The sequence below is a fragment of the Pseudorasbora parva genome, chromosome 24, assembly GCF_024679245.1.
Source record: "Pseudorasbora parva isolate DD20220531a chromosome 24, ASM2467924v1, whole genome shotgun sequence".
NCBI classification, from domain to species: Eukaryota; Metazoa; Chordata; class Actinopteri; order Cypriniformes; family Gobionidae; genus Pseudorasbora; species Pseudorasbora parva.
Window position 1 is genome coordinate 21,070,533 of NC_090195.1, and position 19,493 is coordinate 21,090,025.

General features: G+C 38.8%; 1 protein-coding gene across 6 annotated transcripts in view; it reads left to right on the plus strand.

Moving 5' to 3' along the window:
* The first annotated feature begins 341 nt into the window (after positions 1-341).
* dlgap1b (discs, large (Drosophila) homolog-associated protein 1b) overlaps positions 342-19,493 on the plus strand; it is a 232,740-nt gene continuing 213,588 nt past the window's right edge. For 3 of the 6 annotated variants that reach the window (XM_067435224.1, XM_067435223.1, XM_067435222.1), the window contains exon 1: positions 343-642. The gene's annotated coding sequence lies outside the window, so the exon portion shown is untranslated. Of the gene's footprint in view, positions 643-19,493 lie in introns of all 6 variants that reach the window. The other 3 variants (XM_067435220.1, XM_067435219.1, XM_067435225.1) reach the window with 2 other exon arrangements.

The window sequence follows — 19,493 nt, forward strand, 5'->3', positions numbered from 1 at the left end:
GACAATACGATCGCAAATGGACAAACAAGCGAACGTGACACGAGCATATTCAAGCAAAAGCCAGCATATATTAGTTTTTTCTTGGCTAACGTCCTGTGTGTTTTGAATAAATGACATGCACTGAGCGAGCCTCTCACCATAGACACGCCCCTTACCTGCTGATTGGCTACAAGTTTGTTATTCCACTCAGCCCTTTTTCTAAAACGGTTTTGAAATAACATTTACCCCCCACCTTTAATCAAGGTTGGAAGTAAACTGCAGGATCTCGAGAGCCAGAGTTGAGAACCCTATGTGACATCTATATGTGAATAATCTCTGAGAGCGGGACCCATTGAAGCTCTGCTGTAGTTTGACTCAGTAATCCATTCCGTAGTTTATCGCTGCCCGGCTCTTTTCTCAGCGCAGCTGATGCTGCAGCAGTGCTGTGTGTGCAGACGGTGAAGCGCGCGCGGCAGTGAGAGGACTCGGCAGTAGGGGGACGTCCTATCCACCGCAACCCGGGCTTTAATTCCGCTCACACTGCGAGACCCCAACAGAGTCCACCGCCGAGATCCGCGCATCCTCCACCGTTACGGATTTAATGATTTTACCTGGCTGTTTTCCCTAAAAAACTGTGTTTATCCGAGCTGTGAAACTCTCGAGGTAAGGAGCGTGCACATAATTGACAGCTTAGTTTCATGCAATTGTTGGACGCTGTGCGTGCTTTTGCTTGGCTCGCGCGCTGGTTTGGACGCAGGCTACTGCAAAGATGATTTCCAGTGGGCTACTGTTGATTAAAACATATGTCAGTGGGTCAGTGGTGTCATTATGTGGTATTGTCTCATCTCTCACTGTTTTATCTGGTGGAATCGGTTTAATTCTCAACATGTCACTGCAATCGATCCTACGGCTGCGGGGAAATTGGACCGCGCTCAACTGACCATAAGGAGCGTCAGTGAACTGTTGATTGCGAGACTGTTCCAGTCTTATCTTTGAATTTTGTATGTATTTTGTATGTAGAACATGGATTTGTCCTATTAAACACAGATGGACTTTAAATTGTTTTATAGCCTACGTGTAGGCGTTTGGAGCGTGGACATAGAAATGGAGAAGTTATCTAATTAATCGCACTAATCAAATACGAGTGTAAAAGCAGTACGTCATAGTGGTAAATAAATCGTCCTGTTTTAACAACACTGTCATACTCAGGCAACTATGACGTCACGTAGTGTTGCGTTACAGTGCGTAACTGCTAGATGTGTGCATGTGAATGTACATATGGCTAACTCTTTCATTTCATACTAACACTCATTTATGAGCAACACGGTTCGTAAAGCAATGTTTGTAATTATAGGAGCATTATTAGGCACACTTTCTGTTTTTTAAAAACAATAGGGAAATGGCACTGACTGTAATCGGCAGTTAATTCGCACAGGTATGACAATACGTGACTTGTTCTTTTGATCTGGAATTAGGTTTTAGCTCTGAAAAGATGTTGATTTAGTAATACATTTTTATGTTTTAGGTTTTATGGGGTCATTGCTGTGTTACTGTGCACGGTATGGATGGCTGTGCATTGTAATCAAAAATGGAAGTGAAGAGGAAGTGAATGAATAAGATATGTGACAGATTTCTCAAAGTCCCACATTCAGCACAGGCACACGTGCATTTTTTTTTTATCATGGTGCAGACTTTACATTGACTTGACGTAATGGTATGTTTAAAATCCTAACCATAACCCTAAAAAAAAAAAAAAACAACCAATTTATTAAGACATTTATATGTTGAAACCATTTTCCTCATGGACACTGCTCCATCACAGGTTCCCTTTACATTTAACACAGTCCTTTTATTCAGAGCTGTGTGTGTATTTGTGTATGAGACCTGTATGAGGCTGACCGTCACACTTTCTCTCCTCATCTCTTCATCAGTCACAAAACACTTTGAGCATTAATTAAATTCTTCCACTCTTTTATAGCCATGTTTTTTTTTTTAAATGTGAGTGGTAATATGGTGGCCAGTCCAGCTCCATAGAATGGACTGGATGTTTCACACTCAAATATATAAATGGCGATCTGCACTCTATCTTGAGTAAATTACTTTTCCCCCTTCATAAATGTGCATTTAAGGGGTGTAATCCAGTACCTGTCCTGTAGACCCGTTCGCAATTTGGTGTTGGGGGAATTTCTCATTTGAACTGAGTTAGTGGGTCCCTAGACATGAAAAATTACAGAGGTGCTCGTCCGCCATAGTGCCACGAATGACGTAGTGGTCAAATCAAATATGGCCGCCGATGGATGATGATGAAAATCCAACTTCTATGTTTCTGAATGTATATACACATGTAATACCTCCATTTAGACTTCCTATTGTATGTGGAATTAATTTCTGATATTGTTATGACCATAATGGTTGAATTTTGACCTTTAACAGGCATGGTCAAGGTAATTTTCCTATTCAGAAGACCTTGGCCATAACTTGGCCATTATTAGGAATAAAAGCCAGATGCAATAAATTTAATTCTACTAAATCTGACATTTAACATTCATTGCTAATATTGTTTTTAACATTAAGGATCATCTTGTCATTGAAATATCAAGGTCAACATATTTTTTTATAAAAAAATATTTTTTCTTTATAGTCACTTATTATTGTTTCCTTCAATTATTTGTTTTAATTATAACAAGACATGAAGAGAAGAAATGTAACAATTATAAACATCCTCTTTGAAGTTTTAGTTTAATTGGGTGTTAGTACAATGATATAAAATAAAACAATTGGGTGCAAATAAAACTATGTAGCAATAGCCTGACAAGATGTTGGGCCTGGGAACTTCCCATTGGCAGGGCTCAATCTGAGAGGCGGGATAAACGGTTGTCTTTCAAATTCACTCTGCACGCAATAGGATAGAGCTACAACCAACCAGAGCAACGAAGAAGGTGAAGTGGAACTAGTTGATAGATTAAACTTTCGCTGTATCCGGTCGGCAAAACTCCAAACACATCTTCCTTTCTTAAGAATGATTTCAGTACCGTTCTTTTCTCAAAGAAAAGCTTAACTCTGAGTCTTCCAGAGTCGCGGCCAAAGCCAATTCGAAAGAACGCTGTTTGCCAGCTTCTTTGTTTACAAGTAGCACGCGGAACCTCCGCAACTCTGCCGTCATTATATTAAGCCCGCCCACCGACTCTATACACAATTTGTTTGGCCTGACCAGAGTTTGTTTTTTACAGCTCACAATTCAACGAAGAGTTGCTAGACTACCCTGGCTGCAAATTAGCTTTGCTGCCGCTAGGGTGTGTCTAGATTTCTAAGCTAAAGAAGCAATAAAACTGATACAAATTACATCATATCAAATTAACTAAAAGTGCACCATATAGTCTGATTTCTCTCAAAGTGTACTGTATGTGTTCATGCATGTTAGTGGGATGGGTTTTTACAGGATGATTTTTCCATGGCAGAATATGGTGCATGAACTTCAGCAGCACAAAAGCCACATCGGCGATTGTCACACTTGCCTGCACACTTACTTAAGCCCCTTTCACACTGCATGTCGGACCCGCAATATTCCCGGAACATTGCCGGGTCGCCTTCTGTGTGAAAGCAACCACGTCCCGGGATTGATTACCGAATTCGACCCGGGTCGGGGACCTAGTAATATTGCGGTATTCGACCCGGGACGTGCGCTGTGTGAACAAAAGCCGAAACTAATGCCGCAACGTGTACGTAGTTATCGTGCGACTCCTAGAGCTTGTTTTTTCAATAATACAACCCTGCAGTGCCAGAAGAGCTAGTCGGTGTTTTAAACGCAGAGTGTTCGTATACAAAAAAGAAACTAAAATGAAACAAGCAGAAATGTGTGCAAACTGGACACAAGTCGAGACCACGGAGCTCCTTACTATCCGCGCTGAAGCTGAGATCGCTCGCCATTATACGTCACATCCGGATGTCACGTGTCAACTCGACCCGGGACCGTTAAGCGTTGTGTGTGAAAGCGCACATATTACGGTATTTCACTGGCAGTGTGAATGGACCAAATCTAGCGGCCCAGGAACAAATGCCGGTCGCATAATCTGTGTATTTGCCGGAATCGCAGTGTGAAAGGGGCTTTACTGTGAGCAGACTTGGTGGTATGGACTTCAGACATTTTGATGGCAGGGGTGTGCCAAAGTTGCAAGCAAGTGGCATGTTGTATGAACCAGAAGAGCCCCTCGTTGGATGTGGCCTCTGATCCCACTACTTGTGGAAGGGAGAGCATCAATTCCAGAACTTCCACTGGTGTAGATTTCTATCCTGAAATCATCAAATGTCTTAGCTGCATCTTGCTCTGTCAAGGTGTCTGCCTCTTCAAAGTTGGCTAAGTATTGCACTGGGTCAGAAACCATAGCAGTATGTTTAGTCCCCATGTTGTTCATACAGTCATCTCCAGTCAGAATATGTCCTTTAACCACTGTCTCTGAAACATGCTGTTTCATGCATACTGAGCTTTTTACACTGTTAAAGACTTGGATTCCCATCCTAAACATAGACAAAGTTTCAAAAACTAATTTTGGACGTTTGATGGAGTATTTCTGTGTCAAAAATACTCCTTCCGGTTTCTCACAAGTTTCGGGGAGTTTTTTTTCGAGTATGGCTCGGCTTGACGTGGACAGAGCGGAAGGTCCTTGTATGGGCCGTACGGGCTCTTCTCCCGGTAGGGTGAGCGCGCGCGTGTGACTAGAGCAAGAGAGGAAATGCACGCCCATAAACACTTCGCGCCGCTCTCCACTTTATTCCTATGGGTGACATCAAGCGACTTCAACGCTTCAGCACAGCATTCTGGGAAGGCAGCTCTGCATTTGAACCGATTTGAACGCAGAAATGACGGGAAGCTTCACAACATCGCTTCAGTCGCGTCGCAAAGTGGATCTCTACACTTACTGCTGTCAGGACTTCACCAAATCATACAAAGAAGTATGTTTTTGATGGAGCGGTCCCAGCGATAAAGGTTGGGTCCTGCTTTGGAAGCAGCCGGTGAGTAAAACTGCTTCAAATGTCGATGCTGTTGGCTATCGTCGCATGAGTAAACATCAGTAAACGACACGATCGCGTGCTTCGTCATTCAAATGCGCTAACGGTTACTCCATTGTTGTTCTATGTATAACGTTACACTAGTGCAAGACGTGCAAAACCGTTTTGCTTGCTACTGCTAAGTTTAGTCGCATACAATAGTCCATAAACCGAATCAAACTGCGAGTAAACACACACAAATCCTGCTGTTAATTTTTCTCCTGTTCAATTTATTTCAGCCTCCGAATCTGATTCTGGATCATATATCTATTAGCTGAGATAGCCATGGGTTTCTCCACGCTTGAGGACGTCAACGCTTTGTCCGCTCTCGTCATTCTTTAGCTCCGCCCACTCGATACGCCTCCAGCCGCTCGTTTTTTTCCGGAAAGACTCTGTACAGCCCATATTTCTTTTATAAATATAATAAAACTAGACTTCTTAGACTAGAAAAGACTTTTCGGAGATATGAAGGATGCAATACTACTCTATAGGTACTCAAGACTGACATGAGATTGACTGAAACTGAGTGTTTCACCCCCCCTTTAAGGTCAATATCACCCAATATGGTCATATCAATAGCAGAAATGAATTCCACATACCATAATTAGTCAAAATAGAGGTATTACATGTGTATAAACATTCAGAAACAAATATGTTGGATTTTCATCGTCATCCGATGGCAGCCATATTTGATTGGACCACTACGTCATTCGTGGCACTATGGCGGACGAGCACCTCTGTGATTTTTCATGTCTAGGGACCCACTAACTCAGTTCAAATGAGAAATTCCCCCAACACCAAATTGCGAACGGGTCTACAGGCCAGGTCCAGGATTAGTGGTGTGTTATTTGTGATGTGCACACACACATGCACACTTAAGCCTACCACACACAGAGATTCTTGGCTCTGTTGTTGCAGGGTATTCAAATGGACCAAATATATTCTAAGAAAAGTAGATGTTTCATATTTTAAATCCTTTTTTAAATCCAAGAGCCACAGTATGTACCGTCTGTCCGTACGTCCATCCCATCCATCCATCCATCCATCCATCCATCCATCCATCCATCCATCCATCCATCCATCCATCCATCTATCTATCTATCTATCTATCTACAGACACGGTCGTCAATAATAAATGTTTTTCTGATTTGTTCATATCTGTGTGACACATGGCAGTAATGAGACTTTATTATCTAAATAATAAAACAAACTTGCAGGAGATTTTTTTTGCATGCATTTTCAAATGAGTGTGCGAACATCTCTGTATAACAGAATGAGACTAAGAAATACTTCCTGTAATACTATCGCTTTACACAAAATAGTTTCAGAAAACCTAAATATTAAACATTCATGAGGAAGGAGTGTTTAAAACAGCAATTATTATAATAGCACCTTACATTGTATTTTATTTGTCGATCTTTATGCTTGTGCATTGATGTCAAAAAGACTGCCTTTATGGGTGTTGTCCTTGTATTGCATAATCATAACTGTATGTGTGTATTCCTGTACCTTGTATTGTTCTTCATCTTCACATCGCCCGCGGCTACACTGTTAGCTGTTACTGTACTTTAGTCTCCGCGTAGCCCCTGCCTCAGGGTAGATCTCATATGATCTCCTCTTCACTGTAGTGTGCACTTCAAATCAGATGTCAAGCCCTTTATCAGTTGTGTGTACTTCAAGCCTATTGGGTGGTAAATTTGTGCCCTTTCAGCACAGTCTCGCATCAGAAGTGTAGAGCCCTTTCTCACAGATGAGAAATACATTTCAGTCCTGTAGGAGCCTGCAGCTAAACTCTTGAGCTTGACACTGGCAGCCACGACCCTCTCCCACATTCCCAGATACTTTTTTTCCCTTCAGCGTTCTCTTCTGCTGCTTCTGGAGCGGAGGAGAGGAGCTGCCCAAGGGAGGCCATCTGAGCAGCCATCAGTCTCTTATTTCAGAATGATGGAGGAGAATTTAGAAAAGGTGGAATAAAGGACAAGTGTGGCTTTGAATGCTGAGGACAGGAATTCACTGATGTGAATTAAAACTATGAGACATTTTATTAAAAAGGAAAGTGAACGATGACAAAATGATTGTGATGAAAGAAGAGGAATGAAATATGGTCAGTATGTGATGCAGTATATCAAATATTAAAATTGAGGCGAGACTGGGGGGCTCCAGACCCCTATAAGATCACAAAAAAATAAATAAAAAAATAAGTTTGTGGGACCCAATTTGTTTTGTTAATTGCCATGATGTAATAAATTGGATTAGTGAAACTTTTCACTCTTTATTTTGTTGGAGAATTTTAAAGTGCTGGGCACAAATAAATGGGACAAATGCGTTGGATCTTCATCTTCAAATAACAAATTTTTGGTCTTCAAATCTTCATAACATAGTATATTATAATTATGTCCATGTTGACCATTGACCTCTGCTGCGAATGCATAGACTACCTGATTCAATATTACAATAACATGTAATATTTATTGTGATTTATTCTAAAAATCCATGTATAGCATATATTTTGCCTTTCAATGTCCAGGTTGCTAATTTTAAATATTTAATTATTATTAATATTATTATTATTTAAAAGTGTTTATATATATATATATATATATATATATATATATATATATATATATATATATATATATATATATATATATAAACATATTATTAATTATTATAAATTACACATTTACATTTACTAGGACAAATTTCTCAATACTTTTTCAAACACAACTGACTACTTTAAAATTAAAAATGTTGTCACAAACTCAAACATTGCCAGTACTCTTTGTACCTAATAGCGTGTTTACATACTCTTTTCAAAACCGTTTAACATAAGTTCAAATTCTAACAAAATGGAATAAGTTACCATATTGAAATAAATTCAGAATCTAAAAAATAAAATACTATTAAAACAAATACACAGGTGTTAGTCTTTTTATTTTTATTTCATTATTTCATTACCATCTATAAAGTGCAATAATCGGGTTCCGGAAGTAAAAACTACATTATTCATCATGCTCAGGGCCGTTTCTAGCTTTTCTGGCACCCTAGGCAAGATTCATATCTTGCACAACCACTTTTCACTTAAAAATCACTTTTATCGTCTCTAATTCAGCACATGTCTGTTTACCTAGGCCTACTCCTAACCGAGAAGCACTTATTATTAAACACAATAGATATTATCTATATTTAGTATATAATATCTAATATATAATATTTTCTCAATTTTTATCAACAATAAATGCCTTTCCGATCTGATATGTGATGGGAAAAGGGAATAGAGCGTGTTCTAAAGGGAATAGAGCGTGAATTGAGTGTGGCAAAAGGCGGATTCGAACCTCTGATCGATTTGCGTCAAAACTTGATGCACGCGTCTTACCCCTACGCTTCAGCCACGGTAGAGAATTTGGTGATTTTCATGTAATTTTGTCTGGCCCAATCAATATTTTAGCCTAAAACACAGCATATTTGTGTTTAATGTAAATAATATGGCATCTATCGTTACTCCAGTAAAAAAAAAGAAAAAAAAAGAGAGGCCCCACTTTTTATTCTCTATCCATGTAGAGAGTGTTTGTACTTTTCATAACTAGCATGCATACATTATCCATATTTATAACGAACTGGACTTTTGATATTTAAATGACATCCATGTAGGTTATTGTAGATTATTGTCAGTGAAGTTATGCTTGCAATATGTAGTAATACGTAGAAAACTAGCAAGTGATAGCTTAGTGACAGTATTAATAATATTTATAAAATAAATTTTAGTTGATAATATTAATAATAATAAGTAATTTTATTTTGTTTGACAACTTATTAGCTGAGATAAGAAGACTAACCTCTATACTGGGCTTTCTTTAAATTTTCTTCCTTTCTTTCTTTCTTTCTCTTTTTCCGTCCCTGTACACCCGCGGGTTTAGACGCCTCATTTTTGATGAACGCGCAAGATGAGCACTTGCCTGACCTAATGCCTGAACCAATAATCACCGTCAATTCAATCTAATAATCAGGTTGATAAGTAATTAAACGTGTGGCTGAGGGGGCGCCCTATGATGATCATGTTAAATAAACATTATGTTGTATTTCTCTTCTTCCGATTCTATGCTTAATGGGAAGTAATGGGCGGCACTAGAGTGCGCTCGCGCCGCTAACACAATTGTCGCCCTAGGCAACCGCCTAGCTCGCCTATAGCAAACGCCGGCCCTGCGTAAAACTACCGAATTACTCGCTCATAACATCACAATAATAATGAACATAAACAAGTTAAAGAGCACTGACTGCTGCAGATTCATTTCAGCGTTGATAGTGTTTCCGTTAAAATGCATGAATCCGAGTCAAGAGTATAACATATCTTCCAAATTACAGTAGTTATGGTGTGAACACAGCATAAGCTTGTTGTTTTGGTAAGTGGGAACTGTACAGGTGGCTGCTGTTTTGGTTACTGACATCTGTCTAACTCTGCATAGCATGAAACACGCTGACGACTTGTGATTTGCGCAGAGGTATGAAATACATAAGTTGACAGGCAGGTAGGACATTGTACTGTTGCATATGGACCATATGCAATGATTGCCTTCCACAGACCATGAGGCAAATGTAAAACTGCACATTTTAGAGTGGCATTGTTTTTGTGGCCAGCCTGAGCCACATTTGTGCAATAATCTTGCTCTCTAATAAGCACACAATCTTAATATGCCACACCTGGGAGGTGGGTGGATTATCTCGGCAAAGGAGAAGTGCTCACTAACACAGATTTAGACAGATTTGTGAACAATATTTAAGAGAAATAGGCCTATTGTGTACATAAAAAGTCTTAGATTTTTGAGTTCAGCTCATGAAAAATTAGGCAAAAACAAAAGTGTTGCGTTCATAATTTTGTTCAGTGTATATGCATATAATTACATTTAGACCACTTAGTGATTGCTATCGCGATGTGAAGAGACTTTCAACCAGCATAAAAAAAAAAACATTTCTGGAACAAATCACCTACCCTGCCTTTAAAAGTTAGTTTGATAGCCGCAGCTCAATGTAAGGGAACATTTAGAACACCTAGGCAAGATTTGAAAGATGAAAATAAAATTGATTTTATTTTACTCACCCGCTATCTGGACTGGTCGCTCTGTGTATTTTTTCAAACAAGCCTCTACGAGCGGTCCAAGGCATGCCTGTCTGTGAACAGTACTCGGTGTGTGTTTTATTCATCTTCATTTGTCAGCATCACTGAGCATACAGTACATAAAGCAGGCCAGGGGTTATATTTATGATGTGTGTTGAGCGTTGTGTGTAAGGGAATGTAAACAGACAGTAATAACCCAGAGAAGATGATGCTCTGCCATCAGTTCACTTCAGTGGACTCACTAGGCGCTGAATGTGATTTTACACGCAGACATGTGACTATAAGGCAGCCTTCTTTGATTCTCTGGCATGACTCGGGACCATCAGCCTCACCTCACAGGCCTGATCTGTCACTACCGCAACACATAAACAATCAAATAAAACAAGAGAGAGTGACTATAAAGGGATAGTTCACCCAAAAATGGAAATTCTGTCATCATTTACTTACCCTAAAGTTGTAACTGAGGAGAAAGAAGTTGTAAAATTCTTCAGAATATATTCTTTTGTGTGATATGTTGAATAATAATAATACACAAAGCATTAAGTTTTTTGACAATCCAGACCCACATCAAGATGTTTGGTTTGGAAACTCACCATTGACAGGGCTCAATCCGAGGGCATGATAAACGGTTGTCTTTCAAACTCCCTCTGCACACGATAGGATAACGCTACAACCAACCAGAGCAACATGAAGCGGAGCTCGTTGAGAGATTAAACATTCACTGTATCCGGTCGGCAAAACTCCGAACACATCTTCCCTTTTTAAGAATGACTTCAGTGCCGTTCTTTGTTCTTTTCTCCGAGAAAAGCTTAACTCCAAGTCTAGAGTCGCGGCCAAAGCGGATTCGAAAGACCACCGCCAGCTTCTGTGTTTACTAGTAACACGCAAGCGCAACTCGGCCGTTATTATGTTAAGCCCCGCCCACCGACTCTATACACGATGTGATTGGCCTGACCAGAGTTTGGTTTTTACAGCTAAGACGTGTATCGTGAGTTGCTAGACGACACTCGCGGCAGATTAGATTTGCTAGTCTCTTTTTTCTAGATTTCTAGGCTTGTCTTCTGCCATTTAAAGGGTAAAGAGTAGAAGGGATACAGATACAGTCACTGGGCATGCACACCTCAATATTGCATCATTTAATTACTGTATTTACATTATTGTAAGGGTAGGTATAGGGTTGGGGTAGGTGTAGATGCTAATAAAACAATCTGATAAGTAGCAAATTTAATTTATTGTTATTTTATCATGAGATTTTGCCTCACTTCCGGCTTTTTCTGAATCCCTTTTAGCCATAAAGTGATGCTATGCTGATGCTTTTGATTGGCTCTTGCTTGAATTTGCAGCACACCATGTCTGCCAATTACATCAATCCACATTGCCACTAAAAGCTTTAATAATAATAATAATGTTTTCGATTTATATAGCGCTTTTCAAGGCACTCAAAGCGCTTTACATGGAAGGGGGAATCTCCTCAACCACCACCAATGTGCAGCACCCACCTGGATGATGCGACGGCAGCCATATTGCGCCAGAACGCTCACCACACACCAGCTGATTGGTGGAGAGGAGACAAAGCAATCAGGATATGGGGATGATTCGGAGGCCATGATGGACAGGGGCGAATGAGCAAATTTGGCCAGGATGCCGGGGTTACACCCCTACTCTTTTTCCGAAAGACATCCTGGGATTTTTAACGACCACAGAGAGTCAGGACCTCGGTTTAACGTCTTATCCGAAAGACAGACCTTTAGGCTAAACCTGGCTGAGAGTTGCCACTGTGGCGAGTGATAAAACTCAGTGCTGGAAAATAAAGTAATCCAAATGTAATCAAATGTAATGACATTACTTTAATAAAGTAATTTACACTACTTATTAAATTTTAAATGGGGTAACTTGTAATCTGCAACAAATTACATTTTTAAAAAAACCTTCCCAACACTGTCCATATGGCAACAAGTAGATGCAGAAAGGTGTCTATTAGGGATGCTCATTTTGGTTAATTTTCCTGACAGACAACCGATGCTCATTAGTCGATTTTTAACCGTTAACTGATAAGATTATAATATTGAATAGGCATTACATAAAAATACAATTTGCGAGTGTCTGCGACCCGTTAAAAATACCTTTTCACGTGTTTATTCTACTGTGCAAACCGCAGAACATGCAGAACAGGTCAACAACAGAGCCTCAATTCACACATTATCACATTTTCACACACCTGCAGCGTTTCTGACAGAGAAAAACAATAAAATCATTTAAATAAAAAGCATAAAATAAATAGGCCTACACTGAATATTTTCACTAAAATAATTACCAAATTGAGATGACAAAACGAAAATGCACTGAATCCGTTTGAAGCTTTGAACAACCGGATTAGTTTTTTCCCCCCTTCAAATAAAAATAGCAGGCCTACCTCAAGCCACACCTTGACTGGTTTTTAATTGTTAAAAAGTAACATGTCTAAGTGATGTGTTAGTCTGCCTGGAGCACAGCCAGTTGATAGTTAGACCGGCGGAAGAAAGACTTAATTGTTTACTTTTGTCCGTCTCCGCAGTGCGTGCCTTGAGGCTCCGCGGATCCGCTGACTGCCCGTGCTTCGTCTGTTTGGGGAACTTGGAAGTGTTTATACTCGACGCGCTGCCATTGTGCTGTTCTTTAAAACGACAGAGGGCGACTCGGAGTTTGTTCTATAAACCAACAGCGGCAAGAAAAACATACGTGACAATGTTTACTTTAGTAAACGTGACCAAAACCACATTATGAAAAGCATTAAACAAACATTAAGGCTTCAGATGACTGCCTGGTGCCTGGGGAATACAGAGACGCCTCGCTAGAGCCGCCAGCCTCAGGAAGTGCTTTTCATTTGCTTTCCTCCACCAGTCAGGAGCTTGTCCAAGAAAATGTCCAAGCTTTATAATGGTAGTGAATGGTAGGCCAAAATTTGAAGCCCCAAAAAAAGCATCCATCCATTATAAAAGTACTCCAAATGACTCCAAGGGGATAGTGAAGGCCTTCTGAAGCAATGCATTTGTGTATGGAAAATATCAATATTTAACATTATAAAGTTAAATATTAAGCTTCCGCCAGAACGCTTTCCATAGGCAACTTACATAAAAGGCGAAACTGGCATGACGTATGACTTTGGACGTTAGCGTTTTAAACTGCGAGAGGCGTTACACTTCCTTTGTAAGTTAAATACAGAAAGCAGCCTGGCAGGAGCTAGATATTTTACTTTATTTTACTTTAACGTGTTAAATGTTTTATTTTTTTTTATTTTTTTTTATTACACAAACCCATTGCTTTGCTTCAGAAGGCTTTTATTAACCCCCGGAGCTATATGGATTACTTTAATAATGGATGGATAAACTTTTTTAGGCTTCAAATTTTGGGCAGTTATTTACTTCCATTATAATGCTTGGATTAACCAGGACATTTACACCTCTGTTTGTATTCATCTGAAAGAGGAATGTCATATACTGTACAACTAGGATGGCTTGAGAGTGAGTAAATCATGGGCTAATTTTCATTTTTGGGTGAACTATCCCTTTAACTATTATATTTAACTATTTAACCCTATAACTATTTATCCCTTTAACTATTATATTGTGTAGAGCATCACTGTTACTCATATAGATGCGGCATCACACAGCATGAGCTGAGTGGACCCAGTTACCTTACGCAGCCAATACAAGAAGGCAGGCAGTATTATTCAATCGGAGAAAGAAGGAAGTGACAGCATGTTAAAGATGACATACAGATGCTGATGAGCTAAAAAGTTATTTCAGTCCAGCTGAACAGTCAGCAGTATCTGCTTGCCTCAGCTCAGCTCTTGTGTGTGTATGTATGAGAGAGGATGTATTGTCAAGTTGCACATTCAGGTTCATTTGCATCTTCGAAAATTGGTGCCACTGTCTTGATGCTGCTTTGTGGGTCAAAGTCGCGAAAAACACTTGAGGTGTTTTTCTCTGCAGAAAGTGGGAAAGTACAGTTCAAGTGAGATTTATAAAATAGGAACATTGAATAATTAATGAAGTGGAGGTGCTCTTCCCTGACTCGTTCTTCTGTAGCTCTGCGAGATCTGCAGGCTTTTAAGGCATTTAGCTCTAGAGAGGCACACGACAACAGGTTTTGTTATACGCGTGAAGCAGGAAATAAAACAAAAATCTCTTGCATTGTCCTACTTTTAAGCATTTTCGTATCAGTTTATTTGTGAAGAATGATCCACACACACCAGAGGCAAGATTCACAATTGCGCTATATTTAAGTTGTTGCTGCAGGTTGTTATTTATTATTGTTATGTGGCACAACCTATGGTTTAAAACTTTCCACACATGCCAGCATGACGAAACCCATAATATTATTTAGAGAAAAAATGATTGCGGCAAAATTCAAAAATCTTTGGAAGATATCACTGATTTATTTAACCATATCATTATTTAACCATAGCAAAAGTGCATTTCCTAAGTTAATTTTTCATCTCTATCTGTTTTGTTTATCTTAAATGAGACAAATGTGATATTATTGTAATGTTGGGGTGTGTTGAACCACTGCGTTAAAATGAGCCCATATTAGAACTACGCTATTATATTCTATACTATCATGAATTCTATTAAGAAAAAGGTGAATAAAGAGTCAATGTTCAAACATTATCAGTTATTATTATGTTTTGGACTATGCTGTATAGCTGTATTTAGCGATTGTTTTTACATTTTTAATAATTAAAAAATGCCATTATTTTTAATGAAAAAATTTAGATGAAATATCAGATAACATTTTACGCTGTCATTTGGTCATGTTACATTGTGCCCAACACATGTTACAATGCACTCCAACAATGGGGCATGTTGTCACATTTCACTTCCATTCTTTCGGGGAAAATCAAGAAAAAAGTATACACTGTATTAATGAAACAAAACCACATAATTGTACTAGACATGTGAAATTGTGAGGAAAACTAAATACTCTGAACCACAAGTGGCTTTACACAAACTGAGAAAGTAAAAAACGTAAAAAAAGTAGAAAGCGTTTTTTACTTTCCCCCAGCGTTTTTTACCCCACTCTCCCCTACAACTTTTGCACTCAATGCCCTAAAAAATTGGGCAGCACATGGACAGTTTGTGCGAGACAGAGTGGAACATAGAAAATTGAGTATACCCAGGCCTTAAAGGAACTGTATGTAAGACATGTATTTCAATTAATCATAAAATGGCCCTGATATGTCACTAGACATTAATAAATCATGTTAATTTCAAATAATTCGTAGAAGGTTGGAAAAACACCGGCATGCACACCTCAATATTGGGTTCCCGGTTGTTGTTGAACAAAAACCGTTACAGGTTGCCTGGAATGCGGCATAATTATGCTCCCCTAGAATTGTGTGGTGGTGTTTGTGTCTACAGAGACATCGTCCTCTGCTTGTATTTTTTTATTTTATACTTGTATTGCTGTACTCAGGGATGTTTCATGGCTGCAACCTTTGGCCACAGGGCGTGACGTCTGTTTCTGAAGCTCGGAAAGCTTCGCAAAATTGCCATGTCTCTCGACACAAAAACAATGATGTTATTGCCTTATTGACTGCTATCTGTAACTCGACAGATTACTAGGCATTGTAATTTATGTTTTTTTAGATCACACATAATTATTGTTTATTAGCAAGCTAGACTGAAGATGGCTTACCTCGCTGGAAAATTATAGCCTGTCATGTAATTATTAAGGTTACTGTTCATTCATATACACACACAAATAATGCCATTTATGCATGATGAACATCATTTTTTTAAATACTTGAAAAACACCATAACACTCATCTTCCCGCAGGTAGTCCGCTCTTGAGTCACTCTCATGTGATGCTGCAGGTTGTGCTGCATGTGTTCTGGCAACTGATTTGATGTCTGGAACAGGGGGCGTGGCTTCTGGCTTGAGTTCGCTAGTAATGTGGGCCTAGAATATCCAACCATACCCTAACCCTATCCACCTAACCCTATCCACAACTCTATCCCTCCACCCCATTTGACATCCTGAGAGGTGGACCTGGACGTCATTTGAATCTGCAGTGAGCACCACTTGGGAAAAGAGCACCTTTAAAAATCATCTCCACAAAGACAAGTCAAATAGGGGCCTTGGTTTTTAATTTTATAATTAGTTAAAACATCATTGTCATCAACATTCAGCACATATGAGAGATGCCAAGTGCTAAACTCCCATCATGCCAGCCCTAATGAATATAGTGTGCATACTTGTTATGATTATTATGGTAATCAACAGGCAGCACAAAAAGACGGCCTTTTGGGACATTGGAGCCTTCTTATGAAAATAAAAAAATATATATTTTTAAAGAAAATATTGGTAAAACTTTACAATAAGGTTCATTAGTTAACATTAGTTAATATGAACTAAGAATAAACTGCACTTATAAACCATTAATTTATCTTTGTTCATTTTAATTTCAACATTTACTAATGCATTATTAAAATCTTGCTTAGTTAATGCACTGTGAACTAACATGAACAAACCATGAACAGCTGGATTTCAGCTGGTGTTGTTCCTGTTAACTACAGTCCCTGACAAAAGTCTTGTCGCTTATCTATTTTCTAGAAATACCTGATATTAACCTGACTTTTAATTAATTAACTGGTGTTAGAAATAGCTCATATAAAAAGCTAAAACCCTCCCAAATGATGTTTAATACACTGAAATAAATAATTTTCACAGAAAAAATATTTATCATTTAATCAAGACAGAAAGGTCAAATTTTGGCAAGACAAAAGTTTTGTCGCCTATACAGAAATGGAACAAATTTACTGCAAATACAAAAATATGTAAGCAAATTAAGTTGTGGTGCTGTGAGATTCAAATTTAATATCTTGTATGACTTCCATGAGCTTGAAGGACTGCATCCATGCGGTTTGGCAAGGATTCATACAATTTATTGATGAAGTCATCAGGAATAGCTAAGAAAGCAGTCTTGCATGCCTCCCAGAGTTCATCAATATTCTTTGGTTTCGTCTTCCATGCGTCCTCTTTCATCCTACCCCACATATGCTCACTGATGTTCATGTCTGGTGACTGGGCTGGCCAATCCTGGAGCATCTTGATCTTCTTCACCTTGAGGAACTTTGATGTGGAGATGGAAGTATGCGATGGAGCCCCGTTCTGCTGCAGAATTTGGCCTCTTTTATGGTTGGGAATATAAGAGGTAGCTAAGATTTCTTGGTATTTTAGACTATTGATGTTGCCTTCCACCCTGCAGATCTCTCGCACACCCCCATAATGGATGTAACCCCAGACCATGATTTTTCCGCCACCAAACTTCACTGTTTTCTGGGTGAATCTCGGATCCATTCTGGCTCCAGTAGGTCTCCTGCAATATTTGCGGCGACTGTGGTGTAATTCAACAGAAGATTCATCTGAAAAATCCACCTTCTGCCACTTTTCCAGCGTCCATCCTTTTAGCAGGCTGTGGGCCTTGGCAAATGCCACACGGTTTTTCAATTGTCTTTTGTTTATTGCTGGCTTCCGGGCACTGATTCGACCATGGAGGCCATTTCGAGACAGAATCCGACAAACTGTTCTGGTTGACACAGGGACTTCAGGTGACCAGGTCTCGTGGAGCTCTGCTGCAGTGGAAAATGGGCTGGCCTTGGATTTTCAAGCCAACAAACGGTCCTCTCGAGCAGTTGTCTTGCGGGGTCTGCCTGACCTGGGCTTGTCAAAAACGTCTCCAGTCTCTTCAAATCTTTTTTTTATCCTCTGTACTTGACGCTGAGACACATTGAAGGTGTCTGCCACATCAGCAGTGGATCTGGTCTTCAGCCTCTTGATAATCAAAACTTTAGTCTCAGGGTGAATCTTAGGCATGTTTGCAGAGGTCTAGTTGCAGTCGATGTGAAGGTCTAGTGTACTGGGGTTCTTTTTATACACACTTGAGACCTAATTGATCCATTATTAGTCACATATGAAGCTCATATGACAAGGTGACAACACTTATGTCTTTGCAAAAATTGACTCAATGGGCTTTACCAAGCTGTGAATATTAGAATACTTTTTGAAAGTTTTTTCACTGAAACATTATCACAAAAGCTGGTGGGATTAAAATGAGCCATTTCTTGGAAAAATATCTTGATTAGAAATATATTTCAGCGGCACTTTAGGTCAATTTGTACACAAGCGACACGACTTTTGTCAGGGACTGTAATGCATTATGCAACCTTATTGTAAAGTGTTACCAAAAAATTTAAGAAAATCTTTCAAGAATTTCACTTTGATCATTTTTATGAATTTCTTAGAATTTGTCTCAAGAAATGTCTTAATTTGTTGTAAAAAGATGTTCAGGAATCTGACCCTTGCACAACTTATGCTGCCTTTATATGCTATTGGAATTATCATGAATACTACTTTCATAGTACACTGTAAAAAAATGATATGTTCAATAAGTTATGACAACATATGTTTTTACATTGTTTTAACTCATCAAAATAAGTTAAGCAATGTTAAACTTGTTTTTATTAGTTATACAAGATGTAACTCATTTTTTAAGTCGAAATAACTTAAACATCCAAGTCGATTGTACTGCAAAAGTTCAAAATTTGCCTTTTTTGTACAGTGTAGTTTCCTAGTTAAAAAATGTACATGAATGCCCTCTTAAGTCAACATTTTAATAGGATGAACTCATAATTACGACTTCAGGGAAGTAGGACATTTCCAGTAGCACATGAAATGGAATAGTCTCCCAAATTATATTTGAGCTGCCTCAACTTTGTCCATTTTTAAGTCTACTCTTAAAACATATTATTTTGCCCATGCATTTAATATTCCGTGACTTGCTATGCAATGATCGTTTATTTTAATGCATTTCATCTATTACATTGTGTGTTGAATTAGTAGGCTATGTCCTAAATCCTAGTATGTTGAAAAGAGTATTCCAAAGATACCAGGATGGTTTACTGGTCAGAATTCGAAGTGCGGATCGACACACTCCTAACAGCTGATATCGCACACAACCCATTGCAAGTTTGACAAGCATTCGATTAGAACTACAAACATGGATAAAAGTGTTAAAAAAACTACAAACACTGACGGATGTGCGAGTCCAACTGTTAAGAAGAGAGGTTTAGATAAAGGGGTTTGAGTGAATAGTTATCAGTATTGAACCTGAGGAAATATATTTATTTAATGTTACCCACATTATATTTCACCTGCAGCAGCATTGTAAACTTTTGTAATGATATGTTTGGCCATTACCAATTAAATGCATCATTATATTTAAACTGCAAAAACATGAGTCTCTGAATTGAAGACCCACAAATGGCAGATCAGCATACTATTACATTTCTCTCCGATACGGTAGGAAATGAAA